Source organism: Gorilla gorilla, chromosome 3, assembly GCF_029281585.2.
Source record: "Gorilla gorilla gorilla isolate KB3781 chromosome 3, NHGRI_mGorGor1-v2.1_pri, whole genome shotgun sequence".
Classification (NCBI taxonomy): Eukaryota; Metazoa; Chordata; class Mammalia; order Primates; family Hominidae; genus Gorilla; species Gorilla gorilla.
Window position 1 is genome coordinate 19,542,128 of NC_073227.2, and position 12,653 is coordinate 19,554,780.

Sequence of the window (12,653 nt, forward strand, 5' to 3'; positions counted from 1 at the left end):
TCAGAGACTTGCAGGATCCAGTGGTTTCCTATTCACTCCGTACACAAGCAGGGAGCTCCTACTAAGAAACACACTCTGTGCTAGGTGCAGGGGTTGGAGAACTTTCTCAACTATGGCTTAGACATTCCTGTGAATATTCTGCCTCTGACTCCCTCACTGTTTGTTGGACATGTCTTCCTTGCAGTTAGATGGACAGCGCTTCGGATCCCAGTTCTGAACTTTACTAGCTACGTGACTTAAGTCCCTCAGCACCTCTGAACATCACAGCCCAACATTTATTTGTGAAGGGAATTTTCATGTAAATTTACAGTCCATACATACTCAACTAGACTTCACATGTCTTACATTTACTTACACTACTAGCCAACATCTCAGCTTTGAAGACACAGAAACACTTCAAAGACTCCAAATGGACAATCTCTTTGGCATTTGATGGACTCTTCCCTGACAAGCTATTATTGTGATTTTAAGGAATTCCCTTTCATCTTTCTAGAATGACTCTAAATGGGACTCTCATTAAAATAGAAGCCTTACATCTCAATCACAACTTGTCCTTCTCCCTCTTTGTACACAAAAATAAAGAAAATGCCTTGGGAGGTCCTGCTCCCAAAGCACGGAGATAAAAATAGGCCAGTGGGACATTACAGCCAGCAACGAGACATGGTGGCTAATAGCCTACATCCATGTATGAGAGTGATTTCGGCTCCTGCACTGCTTTCAAGGACAGTTGAGGAAATTGTTATGGGTTCTCCACTTACTGTTCATGTGCCACATTCCACAGAAGCTCTCCTAAACTCTCATTACTCTCAGCATTATTCTGAGTAGATTCGCCTCTGATGAGCTTCTTTTATGATCTCCCTCTCATGTCACCATCTCTCATTGTAACATCCTTAACCCCACTACCCTTTTCCTTTTGCCTCTCCCTTGTAACGAGATGCCTCACGACTGTAACACCTTGACCATCCCGCTTCTTACCTCTAGGCAAGATCTTCAAGAAATGCCAATAGAAAACACTGGCTTGCCTTGGTTCAATAGTGACTCGTATTTAAGGAATGAATCAAGAAAATATTGTGCTTGCTATGCAGAAGTGTCTTTAACTGAGATAGTTGAAGATAATCCATTACCAGGGATAGCTTCTGCCCAGCAAGCAAAATTGATCGTCCTAACCTGATCCACAAAAAAATAAAATAAAATAAAAAAGCCAAAGATAGTCAGTGTTGGTTGCTCCTTTGTGCCTATTTCTATTTCTAGAGGGCATGCATAAAATACCAAGTGGGAGAATAGCAGATCGGGAGCAAGTTCAAAAAGGAAGCCCTGAGTTCTGTTCTAGTCATGTCCAGTTTGCGATACTTATGAGGAAGTAGAAGTGGAAAGGTTGAGTGAAGAGTGTGAAGCTCTGGATCTAAAGCTGGAGTCATCAGCGTATAGATGGGTTCTGAAACTGGTGGTGACTGAGATCACCTAGAAAAAAATACACAAAGATGAAAGTACCCAGGATAAAAAAATGTCTTGAAAAACTCCAATATTCAACTACAGGATTGAAGAGCAGAGTATAGAGAATGTGGACATAGAAAGGGCAATAAAAGAGTAGAAACAAAAAGGAATAGATGTCACAGCCTCCAAAGAAAGACACAATTTCAAGGAGATTTGGTCTTGTCAGCCATTATTGATAGGCCAAATAAATGAAGACTAAAAACTGTTTTTTAGATTCTGCCACAAAGATATTAAATCAGAGTCTTGGTAGAAAGCTAATGTTCTTTTTCTCACATAGTACTCCTCTTTACTGGGAACTGTTTCCTTCCCCCTGTGCCTTTTTGAAACTCTCCCCTCCTCCCTACTCCATCTATGTGGTTACTCTGCGAGATGTCCATTGGTATAACTGCATCCCATCCTTTGGCCACAGTGCCTTGAAACAAGGCTAAGCCCCTGACCCAAAACCATGACAACGAAATAGCTTAACTGGCAATTGAGAATTAAATGAATATTATAGTTAAGTCCAGCTGCTGTTTGAATTGAAGAGAAGTAAACCAAAAAAGGGTTGACTGTGGCCATTATGCTCCATCCAGAAAATAGAAAAGAAAAAACCTGTCTTCAGCAAGAAGAATGTATGATGGTATGTGAGTTTCTACATTCAACTATTTCCATGTTTTATCTTCTTTCTAGTCTTGATTTCCATAAATCATTTTTGTCTCAGCTAGTTAAAGTTGGATTTTATTATTTGTAATAAGAGTATTTTGAACAAATACATGAATTGATAACTATCACAAATCATATATTATAAAAAGGGTACACACTGTTTAATCTCCTTTAACCATGACAATAACCCTATTATTACCCATATTATAAATGGGGAACCTCGGGCACCTAGCAGTCAAGTAACTTATTTAAAGTCACACAGCCAGTGGGTAGTAGATGTTGGTGCCAAGTGAATTTCCCCTCCACCCTTGGAAAGTTCACTGAAAAATCAACTCACAGTAAGGCAGATTAATAAGAGAAAAGTCTTTACAAATATATTGCTACCATGTGCACAGAGAGAATTACAGGGTAAATGCCTAATATTTCAATGGGGTACAGATGGCGATATATCCTCTGTAATACATGGGGAAATGTGCATGATTTTAGGAGGATAGTAAATGATTTTTAGTGGGATTCAATGGGTCTGAAAGCATACAATGGTCTGGGGCAAAGTCTATTGGGCTTGCAGAGTGAACAATGGTTTGTGACAAAGTCTATCCGTGTTTGTTGAAAGACTTCAGTCTTCTTTCCTTCTATATGTGCTCAGTTAATGAACACTCAGGGAAGAGATGGAGGGTAATTGTTTTCTTCTTTGGCAGGTCCTGACCTTAGGTAAACACAAAAACTTCGGATAACAACTTTATCCCATGCTTAGGGAGAGATGGTGGGTGAGCAATACGGGCAGAGCCAGAGAGACCTAGAGGTCTCTTTTACAATTCAGCGTCTACAAAGCACCATATCCTGGGGTATTGGTTTCTGAGCCCCAACATAGAGCTAGCACTTAACTCACATACTCTGCATCTAAACTTCACGCTCTTAAACACAGCACCATAACTTTGCCACAGGCAGTATTATAAGTAGCAGATGTTCAGAGCTGCAGTGTCATGAGTAATGAGAGCAATGAGAATGGATTCACTTTGGACTAAAGAGTTTGCAATTGTTCCATTGTAGTGAATTCACTAGTGAAGCTAACCTGCTGATTTTTCATCTCAGATGTGTGCATTGACACTAATGATTAAAGGTATTTCATCAGGTCATCATACTATGTGCATGGTTATTTTTTAATTAGACACTATAAGCTAATTGGATATCAGAAACATACATTTATAAAGAGAAGGATTTTCTGCTCTTAACTGGAAATCTGAGACCCCAGGTAACTGGAGGTGACAACGGAAATGTGGATTAGGGCTAGCTGGAAGCAATCAGATGACTTAAGAAAATGTGAACCCACATGTCTTTCCAAAGGACTCCTGCTTATAGTCCTCATCTTATCTTTCTTCCTAAGTCTTGTTTCTAAGGTGCAGTCAATTAGAATATGGCTTAGACCAGGGGAGGGTTCTATGCTGGATAATAAGACTTCTAGCACAAGGCTATATAGGTATACACATAAAAGAAATCCTCTTTGTAGGCACAATCATGTGCAGCCACATGACTGAACATGAATTTCACTCTGTGATCAAAGAGGTGATTCCAAGAATTCATCTTCATGTGCTCCATTTATCCTGTTACTCACCTTACTATATTTGTTCAACAGAATGTGATTTATTCTCCAGATCAATGACCAGTGCCTACTGCATCAACTTTTTTTCTTTTTCTTTCTTTCTTTTTTTTTTTTTGGTGAAGTTTAATGCCGTTATCTTGCTTTTCTCCCACCATTGTACGTTTAGAAAAATCGATAGAGCAGAATAGTCAAAAGCAGAGATTCTTATGTAAAAATATAGAGATTGAAGTCCAAGCTCTACCACATATTAGTTGTGTGAACTTGGCTGAATTTCCAACATTTTGATGTCTCACCCTCCTCTCCTCACAAAAGAGATAATATATTGTGGATTCAGAACACAGTGGCCCAGGTACACCATGTTTTGTCCCTTTTTTGAGGAATGACATAATTTTGGATTCCAAATCTTAAAATCACTTTTTGTTTATTTAGTCACTCACAAACATGTATTGGGTTCCTATCATGGGCCAGGACCTTACCCAAGCAACAAACTGGCCCCTGTTTTTTAGTAAATATAAACTAGTGGGACAGAGAGACGCTAATTGTGTAATTATACAAAGAAGAATAAAGTTGTAATTCTGAGAGCTGCTATTATAACAAAACCTGTAGTGGGAAGATGTGATCATATAGGGTATGGAAGTTTTGAAATTATGTCTATGGAAAGACTACAAGGCTGGGAATCAAGAGGTGAACGGCAGTGGATACCCATTCCTTTGTCAACTTGGTACCCACCACATTGCTGGGATCTGCTTTTCCGAGATCTATCCCTCCCTCCCCCAATTCTATCCACAGGGTTATCAAGAGAGATTCTATGTAATTAGAGTATGACTCCAAATCTTGGTCACAGCTGGTCAGTACAGAGGTGGGTGTCTTACTCAAGCTGGGCCAACTGAAGAGGTCTTCAGGGAATGTGGATTCCATTAAATGAGGACAGTTGGGTCTGGCTGTTCTTTTGCACTAGAATGATGCAATTCAGATGTTACTAACATAATTTTTTTTCCTGTTTTTCAGGCTAGGAAAGAGACAGTCAGTGTGCAGCAAGAGAAAAGAGAGGAGGAAACATGTGGAAAGACCCAAAGGTAAGACATAGAGAGAAGAAAATTTGGTTCTAGCAGTGGCTGAACCACTAGATTCAGCTGGTCTCCATTCTTGGGTTATTTGAGACACTATATCCTAATGATAACTTTCCTTTTTAGATTGTTAGTGTATTCAGTTTGAGTCCCTGTTGCTTTCTGTTCTGATTTCTGCTATATTATTGTCACCAAATAATAGAGTCCTAACAAAACTCAGTATAAATAGTGATGTGAAGGGGTGGGAGCAAGAACTAGACTAGAGCAAGCAAAGAGTGATGAGGAAGTGAAGAAGTCGAATAGCAACCATTTCAACAGATTTGGCTGTAAAAGTGAAACTGGGGATGAGGTGGAATGGAGAGAGAGTGGTAGAGACAGCTTGTGACCAGTTTACTCCCCTGCAATGGTATAGATTTGTGGCTGCAAAGCAGCTGCTTGCAAAGATGAGCTGTAAGTTTGTTTCCTTCTGTTTGGATCATTTAATTTTGTTAATTTTAAGAATGAAGACACAAGAGCATGTCTGAATGCAGTGGGAAGTAGATCAGTTGACCTTTGCTGAATAACAAGTGGACCTAAAACTGGGTGACTTGAAACAGTAAGTATTTTTAGTTCTTGATTCTGCACATCAGCAGTCTGGGCTGGGTTCAGCCAGAGGATTCTGCTAGTCTGAGCTGTTCTTACTTACATTATCATTGCAGTCCATAGTCAGTCAGTGGGTGGTTTTCTGGGGCTGGATAGTGTATGATGGTTGACCTTCATGGGTGGCAGTTAGCTTGCTGCCATCTAGGGTCAATAGGCAACTAGACTACATATCTTTTGTCATCTCATAAGCTCGTCCAGGATTTCTACTTTTTGATCAAAGCGAACCACATGCCCAAACCTGGAGTCAGAGTCAATGTTGAAGGACATTAGCAAAGGGTGTGCACTCAGGGAGGCATGAACAAATCAAGGCCATTATGGAATTCAATTTGCCAAAAAGGCATAGAGAATGAATATAGAAGTATGAGATAGGGTAACTGTTTGAGATGGTCATATACAGTCCTCAGATCCATTTTAGCCTTAAAATAGAAGGCAGTTTTGCTAGGAGTTCAACAATTAAAACGCATCATTTTGGTGGCATTTCAAAAAAAATGTTGGTGGCCGATGCAGTGTTTTGTTTTCTTGAACTCTTATCATTTATTTCTCATAGAAGCTGCAAAAGGAGGCCTTCCATTTTAGAAACCGGGACAGCCCGCTGCCAGTAATGTGCTCAGCTCAACTCTAATTACTGTCATGCTGATGGAGGTTAAATATTTATGAAGAATGCGCTTTTTATCGCCCAATCTAATTTTTAAACTCAGATTTTCTGATCTCATTGAGATGTTAATAACCCGTGTTTCCCCCCTGTCCTTTAGTTTAGTTTTTTTTTTTTTTTTTTTTTTTTTGGCAGAAGTCAAAGATCTCTGCATTCTCATTTATTTTGTAGAGAGTGAGACATTTTTGGGGATAACTATTGCATAAAGGGGATTGCCAAGAATGGAAAGTGGAAGGAATTGTCAAGAACCTACTTTCAATTCAGCCAAAAAAATTGTTGGTAGCAGTACTGGAGAGTGAATTTGAACAATTTAATTGTGATACTAGTTCTGCCATTTTATAGCATTGTTATGATCTTGGACAAATGAACCCCACTGAGACTTAGTTTCTTCATTGCTAAAATGAAGATTTTATCATACCATGTATTAGTTTACTCTATTACTGCTATATCAAATTACCACCGACTCAGTGGCTTGAAACAATACAAGTGTATTATCTTACAGTTCTGGAGGTCAGAAGTCTACACTGGATGGGCAGAGCTGGTTCTTTCTAGAAGCTCACCCATTTACTACTATTCTTTTCCAGTTTGTAGAGGCTGCCAGCATCCCCTGGCTTATGACCACACATCACCCCAATCTCTGCTTCTGACTCTGACCCTCCTGACTCTCTCTTATAAGGACATTTGTCCTTATAAAGTGGGCCCACCCAGAAAAATCCAGAAAACATTTTCATCTTAAGATCTTTAACTTAACCACATTCTCAATGTCTCTTTCTAAAATGTAAGGTAATATATGCATACATTTGGAGGATTAGGATGTGGGCATCTTTGGGGCTCTTATTCCATCCACATCAATTAACTGGGTTTTTGCAAAGATGGCATAATCCTTGTGGAGGATTTAACACAGTGCTTCGCATGAGTAGATGGTGCTGTTGCTACTGCTTCTGCATTGCCTCACTGTTGTCTTCTGAATTCCCCCACACCTGCAGGAAAATGTCTCAGCACCCTAGCACCACATGTAAGAGATTTAGAGACTCATCCTGATACTGGGTGCCCTGATCTTCATCGTCCAGGCACCAAAAATAGGTGATGGCCCGCCCTGTCCACTTTTGTGTGCAAGAGGACTCCATGCTTTTGTTAAAACCACCCCCATCTTCACCCACAAAGTAATCTTTCCACCTTTATTAGGTGGTGTAATTTCCATTATTTCTACAAATTTCAGTTTCAACATTACTTTCTTCAGAAAGCCACCACTGAGTGATTTCCTCTTCCCTAATGTTACCAGGTGCTTCCTCTGAGCCCTTTCTATTCTTCTTTTTTTCATGGGAATTCACTCACTGTTTTGTAATTATCTCATGGGTGTCAATTTTCTCCTTAGAATGTATTTTCTTGAAGGTGGAGCCATCTCTGCCTCTGAAGTGCTCAATGCTTAGTACGCAAGTGCTCAACTCAAGCTTGTTATTATAAACACTGTCAAAGCCGCAGATGAGCAGGTGGCACTTGAGCTACTGTTCTAGACAAACAGCAGCAATGCTTTGTATTAATAGTAGAGATGGCCTTGGAGACCTATACCAACTTACTGAGCTCCTTCATATTGAGATGAAAAACCGGAGTCCATACCTGGGCAAGGCAAGGAATGACATAGGGACACTAACAATGTTGCTTTAGAGGCAAACTCACCTCCACAGTCAGTGGAACAATAAAAAGGGTGAATGGTTTTGGACAAAGTTTAGGGGAAAGGCTATGAATTGACAAGATGTGATTGAGCACCCAACATTAAGTTCTGCTTTGTAGATAGTCAATCCTTGCTTCCAAGTGCGTATTGCCTCACTGAGGAAAATAAATATGCGCATATAATAATGACAAGGAGTGGTCCAAGTGTATAAATCACACATTTACCTGTGGAATTGACTATCAGTGACTGCATTTTTTAGAAGAGAGCAGCCACCCTGGCTCTGTGGCTACATTCAGCTTTAGAGTCAGCCAGATCTGAGTTTGATCCATCCTTTTATTACTATATGACCTTAAGTGAGTCTAATTACTCCCTGAGCCTTGGTTTAATAAAACAATCATAATCATAATGTAATAACTTTGAGTTGTACACTTTCCATACACCATGATAAATAGCTTTAAAGGATTGATTTACTCAATCCTCACCTCCATTTTGAGAATAAGTATCTCTTCATTTACAGAAGAGAAAATTGAGGCACAAAGTGGTTAAATTATTTTCTCCAAGTCAGCACAATTAAGGGAGCAGCTGAGACATGACCTAAGTTCCTTGCTCCATACCCTTTGCACTTGCCCCCTGTGGCATTGGCATTGTCATCTCACCGCCAGGGAGAGCAAACATCTCTCAGAGCTGCTGCAAAAGCTGAATAGAATGATAGATGTGGAAGAGCTTTGTGAGCTCTTGGAAACCTCACTAATGGGAAGAACAGCTCCATTTCCCTGCTTTAAACCCCTTCCTCTCTATCTCTTTCATTGTCTTAGGCCCATAATCCTGTGGACCTAAAGGATGATGTATGAAGTGGACATGATGATGTTGTTCATGATCTGCCTACCTCATATGGTGGAAGCAAAAAATCAAGTGAGATTACATATGTTAAAAGACTCCATTGTAGGTGCAGAACACACTTTATTTACATAGTTAACCATTTATCTTTCTGTCAGCCTTCTAGTTTCTTTTTTTGTATAAAAGCTTCCCAGATGTCCCTAGACCATTTCAAAACCTTGTAGATCTACTAAGTAAGTTCATTTATTGATGCAAAAAATGTTTATTGTACACCCCTACATCTCAGGCACTGGCGATTTTGTACAAACAATACAGATGAGATTCAGGCTGTCATGGAACCTACGTTCTAGTAGGGTGTCCACAGGCACTATACAAACTAGAAAATAATTGAGCAGATTAAGCAAAATAAGTTCAGATATAGTCAATTTCTAGGAAGAAAATAAAAAAAAAAAGGGATGTGACAGAAACTGACCTATATGAGTTGTCCTAGAGGCAGTGGTGAAGACAAAAATCATTCAGAACAAGTGCTCCTGAAGTTGAGACCCAAATGATGGGAAGGATGAACAAAGTTGGGGTGTTTAAGGCACAGCAGGAAGGCCAGTGAGCAAGAGAGATGGAGGTCACAGTGGAAGTCAGAGAGGAAGGCAGGATCAGGGAAGACTTTGCGGGCCAGGTCAAAAGTTTCTATTTGATTTCAAGAGGAAAAAAGAGGCATTGGAGGGATTTAAGCAAAGGTGCCATGACACAATGGGGATATTGAACAATCCCCTTTTGCTTTGACTGTTTCATAGATGGTGAATAATGATGGGGCCAGAGTAGAAACAAAGGCAGTGAGATTAATTTGGAGGCACTCTTATACACACATGAGAGATGGTTCTAGCTTGAACTAGGTGTAACAGTGATGACGTCAGCACATAGGGTCTAATATTTGTAAGAGATCTTTTGAGGTAAGGTATAAACCTCCACCTTGACTGTTACATCTTTACCATCAGAAACCATGTCGGATACTTCCTTCTACCTCCTTATAAGCATTTTTGTGCATGAGTCAATAATGAAAATAAAAAATGCATTTCCAGATGAATTTTATACCCCCAACCCCCAAAGCTCTGCTTTCTATTTCAACAGATACTTAGATCTTAGACTTTGGCAGAGGTGTACATTTTGAGAAAAAGCAGAAGCAAAAATTAACACGTCTAGTGTGAAATGCATTGCCGCTGTTTCATTTCTCCTCCCTCAACAGAGCACTGCATGCCACACTCATTTTAGAGATGATCAGCTTTTTTTTTTTTCTTTGTGATCTTGCCAAATTGCATTAGTTTCTATATTTATCTCTTTTCCTCCCCTGGGATTGACTCTTAATGATACATTTGGGGAATAGCTCCACCCTCTCTTCCTACATTCCCTGCTAACCCTCTGTGTGTGCTTTTGAGGCACTAAATTTATGCTGTCTCTCTGTGTAGCACTGTGTAGTTTTGGACATATCATTCCCTAACTGGGTTTCGTCTCATCACAAAATGTATCAGTCACCCTAACTTTTCATTAAGGGGTCAAGGAGGCAGATGTTCCTCTGGGACTTGTTTTGTTGCATAACTGTCAAACTGTAGGCGTTAGGAATGGGAGGTACAGAGGGAGTGTAAGAGCTCTGAACCCCCATAGACACCATGCTTTGTCTCCAGACCAAATAAAATGGCTTCCTTTTATAAGTTCCAATATTTTTTTCAAATGCATGTTAATAATGTTTGGTAGAATACAATCTAGATATATTTTACATTTTTATTAGCTTATGATAGTCTTTTGTCACGTTTTGCTCAATATGGACTCTAGATGTATAAGCACATTTCCGTGGTGGTTGAAATGTTGTTAGACTCTGAAAGGCCTCTACACATGGTGAGCATTCTCAAAATTGCAGGCTTCAGAGTCAGGCACCTGTGTTTCTGTGCTTGCTACATTGTGGTGAACTCCAGAAGGTCAGGGCAAAGCCTGACACTGTCTGTGTCCTCCACATTGTGAAACGCAGGCTCTAGGAGCTTTTAGGAAAGAAAAAAGAATCACATTCCTGCGTGGTGTGTACTACTGCGCTATGCATACTGTTTTCTAGACTTGAGCTGCTAACACAATTCATTCTGAAACAAGCCAGTGAAGGAGGTAGTTTCACGATGACAATTATAATTGATAATGATCATCTTCATTTTATAGATGAAGAAACAGGCCCAGAGAAACCTGGAGCTCAGGGAGATTAAGTAACCTGCCTAAGTTTGCAGCTACTCACAGGCAGAGCCTGAACTGGAGCTCACAAATTTGAATCACAATCTCTCAGTAAAACCTCATGTTGTTCCGAATAAAAGTGTGTGACATTGGTAATGAACAAATGACCTTACAACGCCATGTGGCAGACATCTCAAACATCTCTACTCCTACGGCTGGGACATCAGCCCCTTCTCAGGGTTTCATGCCAGCCTGAGAAAAGATGGCAAGGCAGTGGAGGAAGGAGGAGGAATGTGTAATACCATTTGTTTCTCTAATAGTCCTGTGACACCAATATTTAATTTTCTCACTGAGGATATTTCCCATTGTGTCAGCAGAGCCAAGGAAATTGCTCATTGCAGAGAAGGGCCATATTTATGCTTCCATTAGGGAAAGAGCAGAATGATGTTCTGCATTGATATAATTAATGCCCTTTGCCAAGAACAGACAGCATTTGATATTTATTATTCTTCCCTTAACTCACCCTGCCTCCATTCCCCACCCTGTGTGGCACAAGCAGCCCATAGCATTCTTGCCCAGCCCCCCAAAAGGAGAAAAAAGCCAGAGGCTGACCCAGACCCTCACAGCTATGCTACGTCCTTGCCTGAGTCTTTGGACAAGTCACTTTCTTTCTCTGAGGTCATTTTTTCTCATTTTTAAAATAAAAATCACAATCTTATATTGCAAGATCATTTTGAAGATTAAATAAGATGGATGATAAAATGTAAGGTACAAAGTTTGTTCTGCTACGGTGGTACCTGCCTTGTAGATTTCGCTAGTTTTGTCGTAGGCATTCTTAAGTAGTGACATAATGGGAAAAGCACTGGCTAGAAGGCAGTTCTGCCTGAGGTCAAGTTCTGACTCTGCCATTTACCAGATCTGTGACATCGTCACCTCTCTGAGACTTCTCATTTGCATCACCATGGCCAGTTCTTGATTCTAGAGCCCTCCACTTCCCTTGGTGAGAAATACTTGCCCCTCTGCCTGCAGGCCTGGTCCAGCCTGGGTGGATACTCAGGGGTCCATCATTGGGCCAGCTGGATTCTAGACCTGTTCTCACCCGTGGGACATCAGGTATTGAGATCTGAGCATCATCTCTTATGTCTGAGTCTCTGTCTCAGCAGCCCCTTCCCCAGAGACTGCCACCCTGCCTTGCCTCTAACAGCCAAATGATACTTATTGATTGGATTGGTTAATGGGTGTCCATCACTAGGAGCACAAAAGTGGACAAAATAGCTCCTGGCCTTAGGAAGATCAACATTTAAAGGAGAGAGATGGAAATTTTAAAAAGAGAAAACAAAACACATATTGGATGTCTCCTGCTGCTTAGGGACTCTACTAGCCTTTTACTTAAAGCCAGTTCTGATATGTTTGTTTTTGTAATCCAAATATGTTCCCAAAAGATTGATCTATCAGGGGACAGTTTGAGTATAATGCACATTTTGTGTTTGCTTAGCAGGATTTTGTTCACAAGAAACACTAGTAAACAAAGAAAACTGCACCTGCATGAGCCGGAGCATGTAGAAATGCACACAATGTACACAGGCAATGCCGTGAGCATCTCCCAGTCACTCCCATCCACAGCCTGTGTAGTGAGCCCGTCACATCTGGTGTGACGACTTTCCATCGAATTTCGTACAACCTTCTTTCTTCCACTTCACAATGGCTCACAAGCTGCAAACTTCAGTTCATTTTCAAGATCAAGGGCCATCTTTATTAGTATTCCATCTCTTAATATGTGTGAAATTGTGTTACTATTTTTATGAGGTTTCTACATTTTAGGTAAAAAGTGTCCGTGATAAA

At 40.3% G+C, this 12,653-nt stretch overlaps 1 long non-coding RNA gene across 1 annotated transcript in view; it reads left to right on the forward strand.

Annotated features, from left to right (window-relative positions):
• LOC134758295 (uncharacterized) overlaps positions 1-10,284 on the forward strand; it is a 248,605-nt gene extending 238,321 nt beyond the window's left edge. The window contains exons 4-6 of the long non-coding RNA XR_010133329.1: positions 4,745-4,812; positions 5,303-5,398; positions 8,585-10,284. This is a non-coding gene — a long non-coding RNA (uncharacterized lncRNA). The remainder of the gene's footprint in view (positions 1-4,744; positions 4,813-5,302; positions 5,399-8,584) is intronic.
• The last annotated feature ends 2,369 nt before the right edge of the window (positions 10,285-12,653 follow it).